Source organism: Equus asinus, chromosome 22 (assembly GCF_041296235.1).
Source record: "Equus asinus isolate D_3611 breed Donkey chromosome 22, EquAss-T2T_v2, whole genome shotgun sequence".
Lineage (NCBI taxonomy): Eukaryota > Metazoa > Chordata > Mammalia > Perissodactyla > Equidae > Equus > Equus asinus.
Window position 1 is genome coordinate 55,356,406 of NC_091811.1, and position 15,768 is coordinate 55,372,173.

At 40.1% G+C, this 15,768-nt stretch overlaps 1 protein-coding gene across 4 annotated transcripts in view; it reads right to left on the reverse strand.

The window, feature by feature from the left end:
• Nucleotides 1-15,768, reverse strand: part of CBX5 (chromobox 5) — a 36,700-nt gene that overhangs the window by 19,077 nt on the left and 1,855 nt on the right. Inside the window, exon 1 of one of the 4 annotated variants that reach the window (XM_014836526.3) lies at nucleotides 1,693-1,859. The exons of 1 other annotated variant lie outside the window; for it this stretch is intronic. The gene's annotated coding sequence lies outside the window, so the exon portion shown is untranslated. Of the gene's footprint in view, nucleotides 1-1,451; nucleotides 1,860-15,768 lie in introns of those variants that run through there. 2 more of the 4 variants (XM_014836544.3, XM_044756352.2) reach the window with 2 other exon arrangements.

Consider the following 15,768-nt stretch of genomic DNA (forward strand, 5'->3'; position numbering starts at 1 on the left):
TCCACAGATGAGTCCTAAGAATTTAATCAAAAAATAGGTCAAGCCCCACTTTCCCAACCACAACTTTCTCTTCAGGTAACAAGACCAAAATTATTAGATACTTGTCTAACTCCTCTGATTTCAGATTCCCAAAGACAAGTAGCAGGGTATGCTCCTTCTGGCTACTTCTGTAACTGTTTACAAGCCAGGAACTCAACGAGAAATGTGGAAAACCTTCAGTTAAAAGAACGAAAACCTTTCCCTCCAAAGGGAATAAAGTTCTTTATGAAAATGAAAAAGCAAAAACCACCAAAATGCAACTTTCTCCTGCTCTGAGCGCCTTGACTAGTCTCTTAGAAGCACAAAAAAGGCCTGCTCAGGCACCTTTCACCACATTTTCAGCGACTCGGTACATTTCCCTTCAACAAATTGAGCTTGTCCCTTCAGAGCATCCATCAGCTCACAAAAGCAAGGCTGACATCTCAAACACACTTAGGCCTCCTTTTTCACTTAGGGATAGGAGGGAGGCAGGGAGAAGAAAACATTTTTTTAGTCCTAAAAATCAAAATTAGTCATTGGATTGTTCAGTAATTCTCCAAGTTCAACCAATCCAAATAGCTAAGGAGGTACCTCTCCTCTTAACTGAAGTTGACTTTGGGCCAAAGGAAGAGGAGGAGGAAAACGTAGTCTGGCCCCAGACTCACATCAACATGAAGCCTTGAAACACAGAGGAACCATTCATAGGCCCAAAGAAAGCTGAAGCAAAGCCACACAAATGGAAACTGAGTTAAGCACAGAAATATGCACAACCAGGGGGGACTCAGCAGAGAATCTAGTCTTTTAAATTCCCACGTTGTTGTTACCATAATCATTTTTAAGAATTCTTCCTTAACCATGTTAAATGGTGCCCACAGTCTGGATGATAGAGTAGCAGGAACTGTTTTCTCAGCTGAACTCCATTTTTACTTTGCCGTAATCTTTAGAGATTTTTTTCAGCACTCTCTAAAATATTTCCATCGTGACCAGAAGACCACTCTCAGGAATAGGGAAGGCCACTACTAATCTCAGAATTTTACTTAAGTCCAGCAGCATAAAAAATTGCATTTATCAATTTACTTCAAATTAGCAAAATTTAAGGAATTATTCCAAGAATATACAGTTGGAAACCATATCCCCAGAACTTTCTAGCAATACATCTGCCCTCCCAAAAAACTGTCTATACCCATTACTGTCCTGTAATAAAACTAAGTTTCTTTAAAATACTTTATTTGGAAGAAGGAGTGGGGGGGAAGAAAGTACCTTAGGTAAGGGGTTTCAAAATAATTTTTCCATGAATTTAGGAGACAGTCCTAAGCTTCAAGGAAAAAAAAAACCCTGATTTGATTTATTTAAAATAAAAACAGCCTCCGACCTCACCAGAGACAGGAAATGTCATATTCCAGGGAGAGTACCCCACCCCCACCCCCACTCACCTTGGAATTTCCGGGAGCTGAGCAGTTTGGGTCAGAGCGCTGGGGTTAAAACCAGCCCCGGGTTAGATGCATGCAGTTAAGCATTGTGGCTATGGCCTCCCCTGCCTCACGAGGAAAAACAAGGATTTACATATGTGTTTTTCAGTTTGAGGGAGGGAAGAGGAAAATCTCCCTTTATACCTTCATGCAGAGGAGAAGCCCCAAAGGTAGAAGATGAATGGGGGTTCCCTCCCTTACCTACCGGATCGCCCCAGTTCTTTCTTTCCCTCTGGGCTAACAGGAGGGGCCTCCCCTCCCAGGTCTGGGGCTTGGCGGGCTGGCAGCTCCCCCGCCCCCACCCAGCTGCCTGGGCGCCACTGCGCAGCTGTCCCAGTCCGTTGCCATGGCAACTGGCAGCAGTACTAGACTAAGGGGGGAGAGGCAAACGGAAAAGTTAAAAGGCTTAACTTTCTTTTTCAGTGAAGACTGGGTGGAGAAGTTGGAAGGTACCTCCCTTGGCTTCCAGGCCAGGCATTCAGAGCTCAAGGGAATTGGTTCTTGGGTTTTAAATCCAAAACTTGTGTTTATTCCTCCAAGAGCACTGGAAGTTAATCAATAGCATTTTAAGATCATCTAACAGGATTATAGCTCAACTGGAAAGGGGGAGGGGAAAGGCTAGGTCCTTCCACAACAGGATAAGTACAAACCACCTACCCCCTAATCCAGCCCACAAGAAGCACTTTAGACAAGGCCTTTTCTACCATCTGTCACTGAACAGTTAATTAAAATTGCTTGGGTGGAGGCTAACAGGAAAAGGGGGAAGGGAAGTATTTCAAAGATACATACAACTTTCCTTCTTTGCAGGATTATTAGAAACAGAATCCAGAAAATTGAAGCACTACCAAAGAACCTTTCAACTGAAATTACAGGTAGAAAAAAATTTAACCGTTAAGTAGTTTAAAAAAGGGGAAGGGAGAGCAGCTCAGCCACAATCTTTACTGTTAAATTAAAAGTAAAACCACTTCTCATTAGCTGTTCTTGTAATGTGATAAAACAAATTTTAAAAATAATTACTACCCACATGAAACATTAATATATAATAATTAAAAACCCTGTACATCAATAGTTCCTAATACCTGAGAAACGGAGGACTGAGATAAAGAAAAGAGACACTTAGAGGCTTGCAATCCCATAAATTCTCCTTTCTCCTGGCTCTACAGAACATTTTAGAGAGCGCCAAAATCCTGCTCTGCTTTACAGATAGATATGGGTCTTGAGAGCCAGAGGTTGGTGCCATAGGAGAATAAGAAAAAGGGGCAGGAAAAGCAGAGACTGGTGATTGTTTTGGTTATCAAACAGAAGAAACTACAGGGTATAAGAGCAAAGCAGACATTTTTCAACTACACAGGATTTCCTCAACTTTGAATGGACCCATCAGGAAATCTCTGAGTAAAAACTGCCTCTTTTGTCTCTTCCCAACTTTTTTTTTTTAACTCTTCGTAGTTAAAGGATAAAAACAATGCCAAAGGAATTAGATCAGGGTTCTGATTCTGTGATTAACCTGCCATGTGTGATCTGGAGTAAATAATTTTAGATCTAACCCTGGAATCACTAAAATGGGTCAAATAAATCCCCACTGCCTACCTCCTAGGGAATGAGCGAGTTTATGTCGCAATCAAAGAGCTGGTAAGTCCCCTAAAGAGAAGCTTTTGTAAAAATGTTATAGGGCCGAATACAACAGCAGTAGGAAATACGTGAGCTTCCAAATTCCTAAGCCGTTAAACCATATCACATGCAGTAACTCCTGCAGCTCACCCAACATGTTAGCAGGTAGCAAGAAAGGAGGAGCAGTGCCTGTTAGCTAGGCGCGGGCAAACTAATAAACCTTCAGAGAACAGACAGGTACGTTCTCTCCCAAGGTTAAAAATATCCACTCTTACTCCTTAAAACTCAGAAAAGCACTGAAGATGGCAGAATGAAAAAACTAACTGTAATTCTGTGAAGGGATAAAGGGCAGGAAAGAATGAGAGCAACACTAACATTTTAGTGAAATCTTTCAGGAAAAAAGCGAATTCAATGAGGAAAGAGACAAAAATATTCTGGTGCCCACTCCTCTCCCTAAAACATAAGGAAATAAAGAGTCAGATCAATTCCCTCTTTCCCACTCTTAAGACCTGCCTGACATGGCTGAGGTCCCTTTCTCTTTGGGAAATGGGTAACAGCTGACAAATCAAATTGGGCCTGATGCCAGGAGTCTGAGTCCAACCATAATATTCTGTAAAGAATGGCATGCAATTGTCTTGTAAATCTCCTGGACAGTCACAGATCAGAAGCTGGCAAGGATGACGACATAGTTCTGATGGAATGTGTCTTATCTTAACCTTGAAGTTACAGATCTGCTCAGGAGCAGCAGTAAGAAATGAGAAATGCACTCAGACACTGGAAGCAACATAATTCTCTTTGAGACAGTGCGACCCAGTGCATTAGGGTCAAATGAAACACAAAGCCAGACGGACAATTTAAGGGCTAGAGCCTGGACCAGATAAAGCATCAAGACTGGTGGTTCACGCTGAGCTTGGGAGGAGGGAGCATTCCTGTATGAGAAATGAGACAGGGCTGGCAGGATGATGGAGTGATTAAGGCAGAATCCCGATACCATGACGGAGGAAGAGAGGGTGAGCCTCTAAGCGCAACCTTATCCTTGTGGAAATCTCCATGGGAAGGGGTGAGCAGATTCTCAAGTTTCCAGAGTCTTTCAGGCATAACAGTCTCAGCCCTTTCTTGAATATACACAGGAACTCTCTGGTAAAGGCATCAACAAGTACACATAGATTCTGGCAATTAATTGACCATAAGGATAGAGCAGATCCCACCAACCCTTCATATCAAAGATATAGGGCAAATTCACTTCATAGGCTTCTGAGTGCTGGGGGAAAAACACCTAACCAGGGATCTGGTGAGAAGTCAGCCTTGGAAAAACATCAAAGAGCTCTGTGGTCAGGCACAGTCAGAACCCGCATTCCAAGTCGCTGACAGGAGACTTCTTTAACAGATGAATCCTCCAGAAAAAAGGGGGGGAAGAGGTGAGGAGGTGAAACAGAAAGAGGAGAGGGACAAAAAAATCCCACACATTATAAGGGTAAAAGATAAACATCTAAAACTGCCAGTCCCCCCAAATTACAGAGAGGGCACCTCAGAAAACTGGAGCAACCAGAAGAGATGGAATGATTAGCTATTCAATTAACCCTTCAATCCTGGAACCATGGAATCACAAAGCCACCCATTGGGGTCTCTGCTATCTGTCTGCTCTGTCCAGTTCAGGCTCTGCTCCAGTCCCTCCAGTCACTGCTTTTCAGTGCCAGCTGTCTTAGTGGCTTTTCTTAGATCCTGGTGTAGCACATTTTATTTTCATCACTACTTACGAGCGAAAGCATATATATAACATAATTCTAAATCTTTCTCTAAGCTTTGTGTTTTGTTTTGTTTTGTTTTTAGGAAGATTAGCCCTGAGCTAACATCTGCTGCCAATCCTCCTCTTTTTACTGAGGAAGACTGGCCCTGAGCTAACATCCATGCCCATCTTCCTTTACTTTATATGTGAGACGCCTACCACAGCATGGCTTTTGCCAAGCAGTGCCATGTCTGCACCTGGGATCCGAACCGGCAAACCCCGGGCCGCCGAGAAGCGGAACGTGCGAACTTAACTGCTGTGCCACCGGGCCAGTCCCACCTTTGCATTTTTTTTTTTTTTAAGATTTTATTTTTTTCCTTTTTCTCCCCAAAGGCCCCCAGTACATAGTTGCATATTCTTAGTTGTGGGTCCTTCTAGTTGTGGCATGGGGGATGCCGCCTCAGCGTGGCCTGACAAGCAGTGCCATGTCCGCACCCAGGATTCGAACTGACGAAACACTGGGCTGCCTGCAGCAGAGCACGCGAACTTAGCCACTTGGCCACGGGGCCAGCCCCCATCACCTTTGCATTTTTTAAAAAGTAATGAAAACCAACTGGTAAGTCACCTCACTGAACTGTCTGGAGGTGGATGTCAGACCAAATGTCAAAATGAGCTCTCTCTCCATTTCATATTTCTATATAAATTCTCTAAGTCCATTAAGAAGGCAAATCCTCCAGAAAGAAAACCAGGCTGAAAGAGTAGGAAAGGGTGACAAATAGTCAAAACAATCTTGAAGAACAACAACAGGGGCCAGCCTGGTGACGCAGCAGTTAGGTGTGCACGTTCTGCTTTGGCAGCCCGGGTTCTCTGGTTAGGATCCCGCGTGCAGACATGGCACCACCTGGCAAGCCACTGGCTGTGGCAGGCCTCCCACATATAAAGTAGAGGAAGATGGGCTCGGATGTTAGCTCAGGGCCAGTCTTCCTCAGCAAAACAGAGGAGGATTGGAGGCATATGTTAGCTCAGGGCTAATCTTCCTCAAAAAAAAAAAAACAACAAAGCTGGAGGATTCACACTTCCTGATTTTAAAACCTACTACAAAGCTATACCAATCAAAATAGTACTGTACTGGCAGTAAAGTGTGTTTCCTCATAAAGTTAAACACAGAATTATGGTATGACCCAGCAATTTCACTCCTAGGTATTTACCCAAAAGAATTGAAACCAGGGACTCAAATAGATACTTGTATATCAGTGTTCATTGTGACATTATTCGTAATAGCCAAAAGGTGGAAACAACCCAAGTGTTCATCAACAGATGAATGGATTAACAAAATGTGGTCTATCTATATAATGGAATGTTATTTAGCCATAAAAAGGAATGAAGTACGGATACATACTACACAACGTAGCATATTGATAACAACACGCTAAGTCAAAGAAGCCAGACACAAAAGGTCATATATTGTATGATTCCATTTATATGTAATACCCAGAACAGGTAAATCCAGAGAGACAGAAAGCCAATTGGTAGTTGCCAGAGGTTGAAGGAGGTGGAGGGTGGACAATGGAAAGTAACTGCTTAGTGGGTATGGGGTTTTATTTTGGAGTGATGAAAATGTTTTGAAACTAGATAGAAGTAGTGCTTGCATAACATAGTGAATGTACTAAACGCCACTGGATTTTTCACTTAAAATGGTTAGTTTTCTGTTATGTGAATTTTACCTCAATTAAAAAAAGAAAAACCCGACAGGAAAAAAAGCAGGAAAGGGTGAGGGCATGTGCAAAGCTCCCTAGCATATATATTAATTAAATATGCCACACTGATGGGTGACTTCAGTCTGTCCAGGCTTGAGAAATTCCTCTTTCTCCTCTAAGGCCCTTGGGGAGACCTGGTGGCTTAGGTGAAGATTAAATTGTCAGCTATGGCACTGTCTCCAAGGTGTCCTCTATACAGCCTTACTGTAGCAAATGAAACAGATGAAACGAAACTAAATTTACAGAACCATTTTAATCTGGTCTATGTTCTTTGCTCTTCATGAATCTAGAAGTACCAATGGTTTTAGGTTTGTAACACGTAACGGCATAAAACTAAAATACTCTCTATAAAGATGTTTTCTTCCATTAGATTTATGATTTCCAAAGTATTAGCCATGTGGCATTTTAACAAAAACACAGCATAGAAACGCACATTACAGCTGTCCTGGCTGTCTCAGGTTTTGTTAAATGGGCTGATAACTATCACTCCACCTCTACCAAAAGCCCATGAGCACCCAATTCAAGGGGAGTTAAAAGCTTTTTAAATGTCTATTTAAGAGACTGGATTAGGAAAGGGTTGAGGAGGAAGATTAACTGTGGTCGTTAACACCCCTATCATTAACCAGCCACATATAGACAACACAAACTGTATTAATAGAGAGGAGTGTCGAGAGAGGAAATATTCTCCCTTTGGCTAGCACAGCTCCAGCTCAGCAACCTTTAAAAATCAGGCCAACGCACTGCTTCAACCAGTCATAGAATCATTCTGGGGCAAAGTATCCTGTCTGTTGATTATTCAAGCTTCCTGCTCCAGTGAGCAAGGGAGTAAAGGGCCTTTTGTTCTTTTAGATTAAAACATATATATTATAAATGGAGATAAATGCTGCCTTATAAATTTCATTTGGCTGTACTGTCCTCCAAGTTCTGACCACCATTAAAAAATATAAATGAATGTGTACCACAGCCATTCTCAGAACTGCTGGAAGTTCAAAGTCTGCTTCACTGGTATATTTAGCAGTAACACACAAGTTCTTGTTATCTCATCACCAGATCACAATCCTACAAAATAATCTTACATGGGATTTGTTTTTTTTCATTTATTAAAAAATCTACTGAATTTCTTCTCTCTGGTATCAGTCTCCTTTAAATTTAGTCAGGGCACACCTAAACCCTTACTGGGCATGAGGTCAGATATCCAATTGTTCCAAGATTTATGAGAAAGTACAATTTGGCACCACCGTGGGCAAATGTCTTCCAGATGGCGCTTTCCAACAACTCTATCCTTGGAATGTACTGAACTCATCGCAGGCACCACAGTTTCAGGTGGGTGTTAATCTCACACCCACTCCTCTCTTAATTAAATGTGACGAAGCATAACTAGTAGATCCTGTCATCTTTCATGAAGAACCTGGCAACTTCACCATAAATAAATCTTAAGAAAAATGGGTAATAGCAATGTCTGAGTAGATTACCATGAATCACAGATTTTTACATATCACTTTGGCAGAGTATGTTCACAAAATATGGAAGGATTAAAAGAGAACTAAAGTGTCCACCCCCAAATAAAATTATGGTCATAAAGCATTTTTCAAACAGCCATAAAATTAAGACTCGGTGCTTACTCTGGCATCATCTAGTTTGTACAGATTTTGGACACCAGCAGCTTAAGGGTTACAAAAGCCCCTTCAGATCATTTCAACAATCCTGTTTTAAGGAAGAGCTACTACTATGCCAGACAATTTATGTTTTCTCATAGTCTTTGTTTAACGAAGACATTCAAGAGACATAAAAATTAATTTACATAAGCATAAACATCTCTAATTTAACTGTTGAGATGGTATTAGAATTCAAATCAATATGCTAAAATCTGATTAATACAAGCTAACAGAAAAGGAGTTTTTATATAATTAGAATAAGGAAGATATTTCAGACTGCAAAACTTCAGAGAGTCAAAGAGAGCATTCCTCCAACATATGGCATAATTTTGTGCTCTGCCATTACCTTGGTGTATCTGCAACATGAATTATATTGAAGTCATAGCCTACAATTTAGATAAATAAAATCAAGCCGGTATTGAACTTTTCCCATCCTGTACAACGGTATCCTTGGCAGCTCCTTGGCCATCTATTACTATCCTGACCAATTTCTCTCTGTGGCAATTTAAAAGCTGTAAAAAAATACATAATGGGTGATGACAGGAGAAACAAACCCACACCAGAAATTATTGAACCTTGTAGGTCTTTGCAAGTGTCTCTATTGACATTTAAGTGTGAGTTACTATGCCACAATATCATAAAAGTGTGCTCTACACTTCAGATATATTGATAGTTAAATGCAAAAAAAGGCCACCATCAGATAAACAGCTAAAGGGATGGCCAATTTCAGACCACCCAGCTCTTCCACTAAGCGTTCTGACGTGTTACTTAAGCCAAATAAGATGTTTCTGATTCTCTCTTTGTCCAGTTTCCAACTATAACCCCAACTCAAATTCTATGCCAAAGGGATGATTAATATAGTAATTCTTATCCTTGCTCTAAAATTGTTTGGTTGGTTATGGGATATTTATCAAGGGCCTAGTAAGTGTCAAGCATGGCATGGGCTCTGAATATAGCCCAGTCTTCAATTTAAGGGCTGAGGATTTAACAGTTCCTCCTTGGTTAAGTCAGCACTGGTCTGACCTGTCTCCAAAGGTTGTTACAAAAAAGCTACAAAATGGGTAACTTGTTAACAGTGGCAAGATCTGGACTAAGAACAAGGAGATGTGGGTCCTATCCCAACTAGATCACTGAAAGGTCAAATTGGACAGTTCACTTAACCTTAAGGGTGTTAGTTATTTGCCCTACTCATCTCATAGGTCTGATGTGGGGGAAAAAAACTAGAAAATGCTTTAAAAAATGTAAAGCAAACAGAAGTTAAATGTCTCATAGGAGATGAAGTTAAAAATAATGAATGCATTGGTAAGTGTTCCTTTCTCTTCTATTTTTTTGAAAGTCTGTGTAGAACTGATATTGTATCTTCCTTAAGTTTGGCAAAATTCACCAGTGAAGCCATCTGGGCCTGGAGTTTCTTTGTGGGAAGGTTTTCAACTACAAATTCCATTTCCTTAGTAGATACAGGACTAGTGAGACCATATTTTTTCTGAAGTGAGCTTTGCTAGTTTGTCTTTCAAGAAAGTGATTCATTTCATCTAAGACACTGACTGTACTGTCATATTTGTTTATGATATTCCTTTACTACCTTTTTAACGTCTGTAGAATCAGCAGTGATATCCCTTCTCTTATTCCTGAAATTAGTATCTTCTTTGCCTCAATCAGACTTGCCTGGTTTACCAATTTTATAGCCCTTCTCAAAAAATCAACTTTCAGTTTCATTGATTTTCTCTACTGTTTTATTTTATACTTCATCAACTACTTATACTTTTATCTTTACTATTTCCTTTCTTTGGGTTTAATTCGCTCTTCTTTTTCTAAGTTCTTAAGATAGAAATATAGGTCACTAACTTTAGACTTTTCTGCCTTTTTTTTTTTGGAAGAAGATTAGCCCTGAGCTAACATTTGCGGCCAATCCTCCTCTTTTTTCCTGAGGAAGACTGGCCCTGAGCTAACATCTGTGCCCATCTTCCTCTACTTTCTATGGGGAACACGTGCCACAGCATGGTTTGACAAGCAGTGCCTAGGTCCACACCCAGGATCTGAACGGCAAACCCCCAGCCACTGAAGCGGAACGTGGGAACTTAACCACTGCACCACCAGGCCGGCCTCAAGATCTCTCTGCTGTTTTTTTTTCCAGGGAAAGATTCACCCTGAGCTAACATCTGTTGCCAATCTTCCTCTTTTTTTTTTCCTTCCCTCCCCAAAGCCCCAATACGTAGCCGTATATCCTAGTTATAAGTCATCCTAGTTCTTCTATGTGAGCCACTGCCACAGCATGGCAAGTGACAGACAGGTGGTGTCGTTCTGTGACCTAGAAGTGAACCTGGGCCATGGAAGTGTAAGCACCAAACTTTAACCACTAGGCTACCAGGGCTGGCTCCTTTCTGTGCTTCAAATTGAAGCATTTAATACTATAAACTTCCCTCTAAGCACTGCCTTAGTTACATTCTACAAATTTTGATCTGTCATGTTATCATTTTTATCCAGTTCAAAATATTTTCTGATTTTCTTTGTGATCTCTTCTTTGATCCATGGGTTACTTAGAAGTGTGTTGTTTATTATAATTATAGATGTATATATTTCAGTTCTATTGTCTTTCTTCCATGTATTTTGAAGCTTTATTAGTTGTTGTGTAAAAGTTAGGATTGTGTGTCCTCTTTTTTTTTTTTTTTAAAGATTTTATTTTTCCTTTTTCTCCCCAAAGCCCCCTAGTACATAGTTGTATATTTTTAGTTGTGGGTCCTTCTAGTTGTGGCATTGGGACGCTGCCTCAGCATGGCCTGAGTGGTGCCATGTCCACGCCCAGGATCCGAACCTGTGAAACCTTGGGCTGCTGAAGCAGAGGGCACAAACTTAACCACTCGGCCACAGGCCTGGCCCCATAGGATTGTGTGTCCTCTTGATGAATTGATCCCTTTATCATCTAACCTGCTGTTAAGCTATTTGCCCTACCTACTTCACATCTATTATGGAAAAAGAACAGGAAAACACTTTGGAAAATATACAGAAAACAGAAGGTAAAATATTTGATGACAGAGGAAGTTAAAAATAACTTTAATGAATTTTCTGAACTATCTGTAAGTTTTATCTATGCTTGTCTCCAACTACTCATATAAACAAGGTTTGCCTATGTTTTATCAGATCCTTAAATATACTTTACTGTTGTGAAATACCGAACAAATTAGCAGTATATTAGCCTCTACAACTCGCTGTGAGGTAAGTGAGTCTTACAGATATAGGGTTGAGAAACAAGGCACATGGAGTTCAAGGATTTGCCTCAAAAACTAAACTTAAGATAGATTTCCCAGCCTGTTGGTTGACCTCTTTTGCACAGGGCATTTTGTTCCGACATAATTATGCCCACTGGCTCAGATATGAGCTTGCTTTCTTCTAAGAAATGTAGATTATGATCAGAGAAATACTTGAATTCAATTTAGTTCCTCCTCTCCATGGAAGAAATAAATAATGAGCTATAAAACTCGATCTTGAAATAGTCCTTTCAACAACACCATCTCAACCCCATGCTTTCTAGTGTCCTTCCTAGCAATGAAGCACAAGAGAACAGGCACTCCGTAAGTCTGAAGCACAAAACTGCGTGTGAAGATGAAACTAGGTCCATGTCCTAGTTTAAAGTAGAAAAATCCATCAGTGTTTAATTTTGACAAACTACTCTTACTAGAAAGGAAATCCAAACTACACAGTCCACAGTCTCATCAGGATGAGAGTGAGAAACGGCCCAGCTAGTCCACTATACTCTTTGTAGACAATTATACACAATTAACAAGTACAGGTTTGTCCTCCTGTGTTAATACCCCAAGGAGCTGACAACCAGCCAACAACTGTCTTCCGTCCTCAAGCCCTAGGTGAGACCATCACAGAACTCCACTGGCCCAAAATACTACAATGAGTTCCTAATCTGCATGTAGAATTACTGACTTCATAAATAAACTCCAAGACAATTTGGGAGTCATTTCATAAAAGTCTTAGGCCTAGACGGCTATCAGCTATCATTCATCCCATTCCTTTTGTATAAGATGAAGAAACTAAGGACCAAGGAGGTCAGATGGCTCACCCAAGGTTATATCACTAGTTAATCACAGAAGTGGGAAGAGAACTCAGGTTCCCTGAACGTTTTTGTTTTTCATTTGCCTCTCATTTTTAAAAATAACCTTTTCTTTTTTGAATTAAGTAAAACATTTTTGGATAGGGGTTAGAGAACCAAAGTGTAGTGGTCTGAATGATGCCCTCCTCCCAGAAATCCATGTCCTAAACTCTCAAACCTATGAATATTCCTTATATGGCAAAAGATGTAAAAGAAGAAATTTATCCTGGATTATCCAGGTGGACCTTAAATCCATCACATATATCCTTATAAGAGCGGAAGAAGGAGTTTTGGGACAGATATACAGAGGAGGAGACAATGTGAAGACAGAGCAGGAAGAGATGAGGCCACAAGCCAAGGAATGCTGACAACGACAAGGAGCTGGAAGAAGCAAGAAAAAGACTCCCTTAGGGCCTCCAAAGGGGGCTCAACAACTTGATGGCAGACTTCTAGCCTCCACAACTGGAAGAAAATAAATTCCTATTGTTTGAAGCCACCAAGTTTGTGGTAATTTGTTGTAGCAGTCACGAGAAACTAGTACATAGAGGATATCTAATTTCAAAAATCATAAACTAGACATACATAAAACCAATTACTAATCTAAAAAGAACCGTGCTTCAAGTGACCCAAAGAATGCTTAAAACCTTTAGTCCCTCATTTCAAGGGGTAAACTGAGGCAATCACAGGATGCAATGTACCCAAAAAGATATTGGCAGATCTGAGAAGACAAACTCAGAAAGGTCTAATATTTACATAGCTGCTAAGAAGAACAGTGTAGGTTTTCCCCCAAACATGCTAGCTGGTAGCTCCTGGACAGACTAAACATAGGCAACAGTTGTCACTGTGGGTGTTCTGCCAACACAAGTGTAAAGTTGTCATCAGAAATGAATATGTGGCTTCGAGTGCTTACAGAAATCCAACAAATCTGCGTCTTGGACTCTGCACAAGCCAGCTCTTCTCAGAATGACCTAGACTCCTTCCCATTAGTACAATGATCAGCTAAAGCTATCCTCTATAAGGAGGGAAGGAAAATCAAAGTTTATGTCAGGGAAAAAAAGATAATTGCCCAGAGTCCAAGTTCATGAATAACAATGTGTAAATAGCAGCCATACAAGTGATACCTTGCACTGTAATTTATTACATTTAAAATCCATATCCACAGCACAGAGCTTTAGGCCCAATTTCACATAAGGTGAACAGAAATAAAAATAGACCAAGTAAAAGAACAAAGAAGGACAAGAAATGCTTTACCAGGGGTTGTTAAATGGGCTATTCCAGTAAGACATTTAAATCATGCTATGTGCTTAAATAAAATACCTCAATAAAAAGCAAAAACTACTAGTCTTTGTCAGAAAGCTTTGTACTCTGGTACCTTTCTCTCTTTTCTAGAGCTACTGTCAAAGGCTCTGAAAATCACCAGAACTTTCCTAAACATAATAAAAATCCAGTCAGTTCAGAGATATGTTCTTTCTCTTTCCCCAACCACCATCCTGGTTACCTTGATGGCAGACTTCTAGCCTCCACAATTGCAAGAAAATAAATTCCTATTGTTTGAAGGCACCATGTTTGTGGTAATTTGATAGAAGCTTTCTATGTATTGGTTTTCAGACAGACCAGTGAAGATGCATTATTTTCCATTTTAGTGAACAATGTCCTTTTCTGGTTTGGTTGCAATAGCATGCCTCGAAGTTCTAAGCACAAGTGTCCAAAATTTAATTTATTCAATACAAACTCAACATTTTGTCTTGTTAATGGAGTGGTACAAGTTAACAACCAAACCTGGTTCTCCAAAGGCAAGAAATAAATCTAAAGTCAGGATTTTCAATGTGATCATCTCAGAATTTCAATGAAAAATTATCCACTAAAATTTCCCCACCAGAGAGAAATGTTCATCAGACCTATTACTACGACACTGAAAGAAAATTCACAATAAAACAAGCACTTTTTCCTTGTACACTACAGTAAACCAAGAAGTCTATGTTCAAATCCTGAAATCTTTCAAATTAAAATATATCATTAAAAACATCAAATAAGGGCTGGCCCCGTGGCCGAGTGGTTAAGTTCACGCGCTCCGCTGCAGGCGGCCCAGTGTTTCGTTAGTTCGAATCCTGGGCGCGGACATGGCACTGCTCATCAGACCACGCTGAGGCGGCGTCCCACATGCCACAACTAGAAGAACCCACAACGAAGAATACACAACTATGTACCGGGCGGCTTTGGGGAGAAAAAGGAAAAAATAAAATCTTTAAAAAAAAAAAAAATCAAATAAGGGGTAATTGAGTAATTTGTTTACAAATACAAGTTGCTGGGGCTAGAGATGAGAAGAACTGACTCAGAGAGTAATTTAACATGGCATGATTTGGTTACCTATTCTTCAGATCAGTTATTTTTCTTTTTCCCCTAAACTGTGGGTCTGTACACAGCTGTGAAATCATTTCAGCAGAAACTGATCTGTGTTTTTAAGAAAATGAAATAGTGTCCTGCAGATGAGAAAATATCAGAGTGCTTTGCACATTTATACTTATACCATATTTGTATAGTATATACATTGTTTCAACGTGTATACAGGATCAGCGTAAAATGTATTTCTTGCTGAGGGTCAAGGTCAAAAAAATTTGAGATGCTGAACCAAAAGAATTCCAGTAAAGAGGCTTAAATCAGCTGAAAACATTAAGAAGTATCTGAAGCAAAGTCTACCTTCTTCAAAAAGATATTTGCCATTATTTTAGGAAGCCAAATGAACACAAGATGCAATCAATCATGTTTAAATTGCAAGGAAAGGTAAAAATCTTAATGGAATTTCCCTTTTATCCAATGGAACAATTATTACTCTCTATCTGAAGAGATAATCATTAGGATTTAGTGATCCATTTACGACAGGCCACTTCTTAAACATAAACACTTCAACCATCTTCTTCCTCTATCTAATTTCCAACTAGTAAAATAAAAGATTTTGACAAGATAATCGACTCTAGTGTCTCTCATTTTAGGTCAATGATTTTCAACTGGGGGAGATTTTGTGGGTGCATGTGCGCACCCCCCCCCCCACCCCAGGACATCTGGCAATGCCTGGAGACATTCTGATTGTCGTAAGTCGGGGGGTGGGAGGGTGAAATGCATTTATCTGGCTCAAAATGTCAATAGTGCTGAGGTTGAGAAACCTTGCAGCACATCAAGATTGTATTCCTTTCAAACCTAAGCAAATTAGGGACAAACACCTTAACCTGTGTCACTTTAGTTGCTCTTATAAGGTAAGCAGCTGCATTATTAGCCTACCTACAAATAGTTTCTAACCAAATGTGAAATAGGTTTGTCCTTTGCAAGCACCAGAGAACATGGAAATCTCTCCTCTGTTCATTACAAGCTCAACTAAAATCATCTTCCTTTTGTACAATGTCAGAAAGGTCTCCTATAAGTCTCCTTAGTATGTAGTTGA